The following is an 8380-nucleotide window of genomic DNA, read 5'->3' on the forward strand; positions in this document are numbered from 1 at the left end:
AACCAGAGCAAAAAAACACGGGCTGAAACCCGAGCGCGTCATTTTTCGCGCATTCACGAAAGAGAGAGCGAGAGGGAGAGCGACCATCTTGCTAAGAGGGAGAGAAAGAGAGAAAGAAATCTGAGCCGCCGTCGCAAAGAGGAGCCGCCAAACCTTTCTTCGAGTCTTTACGGTGAGTGCATTGTCCATTCTTGGTTTGCTTTTGTGTTTTCTCTCTCTTTCTTACTTGTTTTTTGTATAATTTGTGTATATTGAGAGAGAGAGAGAGAGAGGAAATGAGAGAGAAAGAGAGGGAGAGGGAGAGGGAGGGAGAAGTGAGGGAGAGGGAGAGGGAGGAAATGGGAGAGGGAGGGAGAGAGAAAGAGAGGGAGAGGGAGAGGGGGAGGGAGAGAAAATGAGAGAGGGAGAGGGAGTTTTCTCTCTCTCTTTCACTTGTTTTTGGTATAAAATATGTGTATTGAGAGAGGGAGAGGAAATGAAAGAGAAACAAAGGGAGAGGGAGAGGGAGGGAGAGGAAATGAGGTATAATTCGTGTGTTTTGAGAGAGGGAGAGGAAATGAGGTATAATTCGTGTGTATTGAGAGAGGGAGAGGAAATAAGAGAGAAAGAGAGGGAGAGGGAGAGGGAGAGGGAGAGGGAGAGGGAGAGGGAGAGGGAGAGGGATAGAGAGAGAAAGAGAGGGAGAGGCAGAGGCAGAGGGAGAGAAAATGAGAGAGGGAGAGGGAGTTTTCTCTCTCTCTTTTACTTATTTTTGGTATATAAATTTGTTTGTATTGAGAGAGGGAGAGGAAATGAGAGAGAAAGAGAGGGAGAGGGAGAGGGAGGGAGAGAAAATGAGAGAGGGAGGAAACGGGAAAGGAAGAGGGAGGGAGAGGGAGAGGGAGAGGGAGAGAGAAAAACGAAATGAGGGAGGGGAGAGAGAAAAACAAATCAAAGAGGGAGAGGAGAGAGAAAAAGAGAAAAAACATTAAACATAATAGGGAGAGAGAGAGGGTGAGGGAGGGAGAAGAAATGAGAGAAGGAGAGGAAGAGAGCAAAAGGAAATGAGAGAGGGAGAGGAGAGAGAAAAAATGAGAGAATGAGAAGAGAGAGAAAAAGAGAAAAAAATTATTAAACCTAATAGGGAAAGAAAGAAAGAGACAGGAGAGAGGAAAAGAGAGGAAAATCATTAAACCTAATAGGGAAAGAGAGAAAGAGAGGGTGAGGGTGAGAGAGGGAGAGGAAATGAGAGAGGAAGAGAGAGAGAAAAGGAAATGAGAGAGGGAGAGAAGAGAGAAAAAAATGAGAGAGGGAGAGGAGAGAGAAAAATCAATTAACATAATAGGGAAAGAGAGAAAGAGAGGGTGAGGGTGAGGGAGGGTGAGGAAATGAGAGAGGGAGAGAAAGAGAGAAAAGGAAATGAGAGAGAGAGGAGAGAGGAAAAAAATGAGAGAGGGAGAGGAGAAAGAAAAAGAGAGAAAAATCATTGAACCTAATAGGGAAAGAGAGAAAGAGAGGGTGAAGGTGAGGGAGGGAGAGAAAGAGAGAAAAGAAAATAAGACCTTACAGTAAGCTCATCCTAGACTCATAGGGGTTAGGCCGATCCTCAACAAACCTAAGGGATATATGGCTAGAGAAGCCTAGCACACTTGTGCCTCCTAGCATAATGTTCTTCCTACAAAGAGACCTCTCATACATGGGGCTTGTCCTAGCCTCCACCACGCTCAAACTATCCCCTTGGTGAAGGGATCTAGCCACTAACCTTGGGGGAGGTTTAATGTGTAACCAAATATCCACCTATGAGGGCACAATAACTTTTGTAGAAGTATACAACAAAGGCAATCAGTCTATCACTTAGAAAAACATTCATTTTTCATAACATCAATCCAAAAATAGCTTTGGATTTTCCATAAAAATCAATCTCTTCTTAAAAAGACAAATACAAAAAACTAAAACAACATCATTCTAATGCTTCGCAAAAACTAAAAAAACATCACCACAAGATCTCCTAGGAAACTCATCTTCAACTATCAACTTTAATTAAAAAATATAATATAAAATCACTTGCAAGGAAGGATAATCTTTTATCATTAAACCTCTTTCATCCTTAGAATAGTCTTAGGAACAAATTTATGCTCTAACAAGCATATATTTGAGCATAATAACTATTTTAAGGTTTCTTCCATGAGTAGTAGTAGTATATATGCAACCATCAAGCTACAGATCATGCTTTGGTATCTATGGAGATCCCAATCTCATGCCCTCATAGAGATTGTAGTGTGCAATAGTGCGGAGAGAAGGTGGGTGAGTTATAAATGGTAAAGGGGAATTTGTGGTCGTGGTCGTGGTCATGGTCGTAGTCGTAGTTGTAGTCAATTTGTGCTTGTGTTCTCCACGGTGTGTTGGCTATGGGTGTCAAATGCTCTAGTCGGAAATCTCTCTCTTTCTCCTCTCTCTTCTCTCAACCATTCTCTCTCCCTCAATCTTCCCTCTTTCTCTCTTCCTATACTCTCCCTAAATCCTTCTCTCTCCCCCTATCTCTTTTCTCTCTCTATCTCTCTTTCTATTTCTACCTCTCTCACTTCTCTCCTCTTCTTCTCTAGCTTTACTCCTCTCCCTAACTCTTGTCTCTCTCTTCATCTCTATCTAAGTAGTCATCGTCGTCGTCTTCGTAGTCGTAGTCGTAGTCGTAGTTGTAGTTGTAGTCATGGTCATGGTCGTAGTCGTCATCATGATCGTCGTAGTCATAGTCATAGTCGTAGTCATAGTCATAGTCATAGTCCTAGTCGTAGTCATAGTCATAGTCATAGTCGTGGTCGTGGTCGTGGTCGTGGTTGTGGTCGTAGTCGTGGTCGTGGTCGTGGTCATGGTCATGGTCGTAGTCGTGGTCGTAGTCGTGGTCGTGGTCGTAGTCATAGTCGTAGACGTAGTCATAGTCGTAGTCGTAGTCGTAGTTGTAGTCGTAGTCGTAGTCGTAGTCGTAGTCGTGGTCATGGTTGTCGTAGTCATAGTCGTAGTCGTAGTCGTAGCTGTAGTTGTAGTCGTAGTCGTAGTCATAGTCGTGGTCGTAGTCATGGTTGCAATCATGATTGTAGTCGTTGTAGTTGTAGTCATAGTCGTAGTCGTAGTCAATTTGTGCTTGTGTTCTCCACAGTGTGTTGGCTATGGGTGTCAAATGCTCTAGTCAGATCTCTCTCTCTTTCTCCTCTCTCTTCTCTCAACCATTCTCTCTCCCTCAATCTTCCCTCTTTCTCTCTTCCTATACTCTCCCTAAAACCTTCTCTCTCCTACTATCTCTTTTCTCTCTCTATCTCTCTTTCTATTTCTACCTCTCTCACTTCTCTCCTCTTCTTCTCTAACTTTACTCTCTCCCTAACTCTTGTCTCTCTCTTCATCTCTATAGTCATAGTCATAGTCGTAGTTGTAGTCATAGTCCTAGTCGTAGTTGTAGTTGTCGTCATGGTCGTGGTCGTGATCATAGTCGTAGTCGTAGTCATAGTCATAGTCATAGTTGTAGTCATGGTCATGGTCGTAGTCGTGGTCGTGGTCCTCGTAGTGGTGGTCGTGGTCGTGGTCGTGGTCGTGGTCATGGTCATGGTCATGGTCCTGGTCGTAGTCGTGGTCGTAGGCATGATCATGGTTGTAGTCATGGTCGTAGTCATCGTCGTAGTCGTAATCATAGTCGTAGTCGTGGTCATGGACATCATAGTCGTGGTCATCGTAGTCGTAGTCATAGTCATGGTTGTAGTTGTATTCCTAGTCGTGGTCGTGGTTGTGCTCGTTGTAGTCGTGGTCGTAGTCATGGTCGTAGTCGTAGTCATGGTCATGGTCGTACTCTCTCCCTAACTCTTGTCTCTCTCTTCATCTCTATATAAGTATTCATAGTCATAGTCGTTGTCGTGGTCATGGTGGTGGTCATGCTCGTGGTCATGGTCGTGGTCGTGGTCGTAGTCATAGTCGTAGTCGTGGTCGTGGTCGTGGTCATGGTCATGGTCGTGGTCGTGGTCGTGGTCATCGTAGTGGTCGTGGTTGTAGTCATGGTCATAGTTGTAGTCGTAGTCGTGGTCATAGTCATAGTCGTGGTTGTATTTGTGGTCGTGCTCATGGTCGTGGTCATGGTCATGGTCGTGGTCGTGGTCGTGGTCTTCATCGTAGTTGTGGTCGTAGTCGTATTCGTAGTCATGGTCGTGGTCTTCATCGTAGTCATAGCCATGATCGTTAAAGAAAATGAGAGAGGGGGAGGAAGAGAAAAAAGAAGAAGGAACGAGAGAGAGAGAGAGAGAGAGAGAGAGAGAGAGAGAGAGAGAGAGGAAATACATACAGCATAATAAAGAAAGAGAAAAAGAGAGAGAGATGGAAGGAGAGGAGAATAATTTAAGAAAGAAAAAAAGAATGATAACAAAAACAAATTGTTTGTCGTAATGTAGACAAAATGGAAAACGATGAAGGTCTTGTTATTCAAGATCGCGAGGCGTATCTTAATCAGCGTGTCCCATGTCCTTGCTCTCAATGCAAGCTGGCAATAAGACAAAAATGTCGATTGTCTATAGAACATGTACGATGTTTCGGCGAGTTTCAATCTGAGATCATTTATCAAGCGATTGCGAATTTTCAGCAAACAGTAAGAAAAGTTAATATCAAGTATGCATTGTACTCGCAAGCTAATTGAATACCATATACAAGAAGATTGGGTGTGACTGGCAAATTTTCTATCCAATGAGGTGACGTCTCGTCCCAAGGAGGAGTGCACCCTTTGCAGCCAATTAGAAGAGTTCGTGGACGTACGATGGATGGAGTGCATGAGCCAATCCACCACTTGGAAGGCACCACCCAGTCTATATCGTCAATACCAAAGGAGACAGGCAGCCTTCTAGACCTACCTACAATCTTGGAGCCTGAGATGGAGGCAATGATCGATGCATTGATTCCCATGGATGTCAAGACTTCTAATCCGCTTAGAGAGGAAGCATCCATACCATTATACGATGGGTGGTGAGTATCTTGCCTGAAGACACTACTTGCACTCCTAAGTGTGCAAGCAAAATACGGGTGGAGCGATGCGAGTGTGACCGAGTTGTTCAAGTACCTTGTACGTACGCTTCGTTGATTTCTTTTCGGCACTATTATTAAAAACATTTGTGCTTTTTCAAGGTGTTTTATGATTTTTTTCAAGTTATTAAAATATCATATATTACCACCTGTAAATACTATGCCTGAGTCTTGTGATGATGTACGACATGTTTTACGAAAGCTTGGCATGGACTACAACAGCATCCATGCATGTATCAACGATTGCGTACTGTTTCGAGGAGAATATGAGACTATGGAGACATGTCCAAAGTGTGATTCTCACAGGTATCGACAGGACTTGCAAGGGCAAACCATCCCTCAAAAAGTTCTCAGACACTTTCCGCTTATCCCCCGCATAAACCATATGTTTCGTACGTCTGGCATGGCGAGATTGACAATGTGGCATGCACAGAATAGGTCCACAGATGGAGTTCAATGAATATCAATGGATTCACGTGCATGGAGCCACATTAACTCTACCTTCCCAGGCTTTGCCCGAGAGCCAAGGAATCTTTGGCTCGATCTTGCAATGGATGGCGTGAACCCATTTAGTCTGCACTCAACTTCTTACAGTATGTGGCCTATAGTCCTTGTCAACTACAATATCCCTCCATGGCTCTCTACGAAGAAAGGACATCTCATCCTTAGCTTACTCATCCCTGGCCACTACAAAGTCGAAAATATGGACGTGTACCTTCCTCCGTTAATCGATGAGCTTAAGATTTTGTGGGAGGAGGGGGTCACCATGCAAGATATGAGCAAGCACGATGGTCGACGGTCCGCCAATATTTGAGCCATTCTCATGTGGACGATGCATGACTTTCCAGGATTTGGAGAGTGCTCAGGTAAATAAGCTTCCGTTCTCATTGGTAATATCTATATTTTATCTCGTTTAAGTTTCTATTCACTGGATAGAGGTGTTGGAATAGGTCTGGTTACCTCAAGTTATCATGCATGTCCATTGTGCGGGCGACAGTTAGACTCCCGAAGGTCACGAACCATGAAGAAGATGGTATATCAAGGACATGCCGCTTTCTTGTCAGGGGGTCATGAACTCAAGAAAGGTTTTCTTGGATGACCTCCAACATGTATGAATGCCGCAAGCTAGTACAAGCTGAAAATGGTCCACGCGGAGTCACATTCAAATAAAATGCGGCGGTTCTCAGTTTTCTACGAGTTGCCATATTGGACCCACTTACAGATCAACCACTTGTTAGATCCCATGCATATTTTCAAGAATGTGGGCAGCTTGCTATGGGACCACATCACAGGAAAGAGAGACACTATAGGGGCACGAATGGATTTGAAGGAGATAGGCAGGATGGAGGCACTTTGGCCACAGTCGAGTGCCGATGGTCGTGTGCAGCTACCTCACGCTCCTTGGGTTTTGTCCACTAAAGAAGAGTGCATTGTGATGTAAGTAGTCAAGTCTATCCACACTCCGATGGGTATGATGCGTTCTCTCAGGTCTGTATTTTCTAAAGACGACCAATTATCATGGCTAAAATCCCATGATTGGCATAAGATATGTCAGGTTTGTACTATGAATGGATTGTAATTGGCATGTGCATTTTGCTATTTGGAGTGTAGCCATTGTTCATAATGCTTTCTCATTTGTGGCAGTTTGTACTACCAATCGCGATTGCAGGATGCCTTACTCTAGAAATACACAGGGCCATTTACAGGTTGTCGACTTTGGTGCAATGGATCTCACAGAAGGAGATTAAGACGTTCTCTATTGAATCCGCGAGGCGGGGAGCAATGGAGACGGTCTATCTCTTTGAGAAATACCTACCTACTAGCATGCTCACAATACATATCCACCTTCTTGTGCATCTTATAGATGATGTGGAGATTGCTGGACCTATCCATATGCGATGGATATTCTTCTTGGAGTGCTTCATGAAAACCCTGAAAGGCTTTATGCGACAACGAGCTCAGCCAGAAGGTAGCATGGTTGAAGGTTGGTTGGTGTCTGAGGCGCTAGTGCATATTTCACAATGGCTACTAATGGTGCATCCATGCAATAATATGCTATGGTCGCTGAAGGACGATGATAGACTGATAGGAGATGTGGTGGTTGGAAATGGGTTAGAAAAAAGAATTGATGCTGCAATGGAGAAGAAGGTGAATCGCTTTTGTATGTTGCACCATGCCTCTATGGAGACGTGGCTTGCCAGGTACCAGCAAGCTAGGCAAGATCGAGAGGAAACACGATCTGAATTTCAACGTAGTACGCGCCATCGACCAATTCAATATCCCGAAGGCATGGAGGAGATGTTGCGGTTCATGTCAATGTGATGGTTGCATGGAGCTTTGACCGCAGTGTCTTGCGAAGGAGCGGAGGTCTCAATGGAGGAGTGGGAATTCTCGAGGGGATGTAGTCCAAAGATGATGACGTGTTTAGGATTTGTCATAACTATATTTTATATGGGACAACTAATTTGAGTGTTTCAATGTATAGTACAAAATATATAGTGCAGTGTGGTCACGTGGACAGCATTTTCGCGTGGAGCGTATTGACAAAATGTGCTCCACAATGAACTGTGGTATCATGGCAAGGTTTGAGTAGGAGAGCCGACGACGAGCAACGGATCCAAACATGGTTATAGATGAGATAGAGTATTTTGGAAACTTGCAAAGTATTGTTACGGTGGATTATTGTAGCTTCTCCATGATACTATTTGATGTGTAGTGGTTCAAAGTGGTACTTGAAGGAGCTAGAGCAACAATTCGACGAGGTCCATCTGGATTTCTCGAAATAGATTTTGAAAAAAAATAGACGGATTTGCGCAACACCTTTGTGTTGCCGGTTCATTGTGAACAGGTGCATGAACTCATTTGTTTGTTAATTATATTACGACATGGTACATGTCACAATAGTTTAATCTCTCTTTTACATGTTTGTGAATAGGTAATCTTCTATCCAAACCCTCGACAAGCTCGATAGTGATATGTTATACATTCAGCTTCTCGAAGTGCGAGAGTATATGATCAAAGCGATATTCTGAGCATAGATGAGGACAATATGCAAATAGAGGGGTCGATATTGCAAGGGGTGGAGGCCACCGAAAGCTTGGAGCATATAGAGGAGCCAACATTGGCTAACGATGATAGAAATACAAGAATTCTTTAAGAACGAGGTGGACTCATCCTTTTGTGAAGACATGTCTATCGACCTTCCAATGTATGTGGAATTGTATCAGGAGATTGACATGGGACCATAGCATACTTCATACTTGGAGCATCCACTAAGTCAATTCCTTGACTAATCACTTATAAGGGTACATAAAATATGAATTTTAAGAGAGAGCATTTTTTAAGGATTTAT

At 43.6% G+C, this 8380-nt stretch overlaps 1 pseudogene; it reads left to right on the top strand.

The window, feature by feature from the left end:
• Window positions 1–4870: 4870 nt before the first annotated feature.
• LOC148011240 (uncharacterized) lies at window positions 4871–6607 on the top strand (annotated as a pseudogene).
• The last annotated feature ends 1773 nt before the right edge of the window (window positions 6608–8380 follow it).

Source organism: Lygodium microphyllum, chromosome 28, assembly GCF_053477565.2.
Source record: "Lygodium microphyllum isolate KBCC chromosome 28, Lygodium_microphyllum_v1.1.10, whole genome shotgun sequence".
NCBI lineage: Eukaryota > Viridiplantae > Streptophyta > Polypodiopsida > Schizaeales > Lygodiaceae > Lygodium > Lygodium microphyllum.